Raw genomic sequence first — 562 nt, forward strand, 5'->3', positions numbered from 1 at the left:
GGGCAGAGGGAAGTGGCAGGGTGGGTTCAGGCGGAATGGGCGGGGGTTCCCAGCAAATGTTTCTACAAGCACGTGGCAAGTGGGGAGTAAATCTGCTGTTTTGTTGCAGCGAGAAATAGCATTATATAATTTGACCCCCAGAGTCCCAAAAGTCTCTGGTAAAAACAGCTGTAGAATTGGCATTTGGGAAGTTGGTCTCAGTCCATGGTAGAAGATTTTTAAGCTCTTCTTTTGGTAATTTACTTGGACTGGATTTAATTAAAGATTTTAAATGCTGATACACATCTCTGTGATTGGCAGACTTATTCTGCCCCATTGATTCCCCGATGCTCACCTGCTGTCCTTCTTGCAGCAGATGCTGTACCTTGATCTCCGATCCAGGTACTGTCCAGCAGCACCACCTGTCCGGGCCCTGGTCACCTTCTTTTCAGGTGTTCGTCCTTGCAGGCACTTCCTTCTGAGTTCACCAGGAGGTCACTTACTGCTAAAAGTCCGAGTTTGCCTACTAAAATGTGGGCACCATTAGTAAGAGCTGGAGACGAGAGATGCAGGACTCCAGGCA

This window comes from Anomalospiza imberbis, chromosome 1 (genome assembly GCF_031753505.1).
Source record: "Anomalospiza imberbis isolate Cuckoo-Finch-1a 21T00152 chromosome 1, ASM3175350v1, whole genome shotgun sequence".
Classification (NCBI taxonomy): Eukaryota; Metazoa; Chordata; class Aves; order Passeriformes; family Viduidae; genus Anomalospiza; species Anomalospiza imberbis.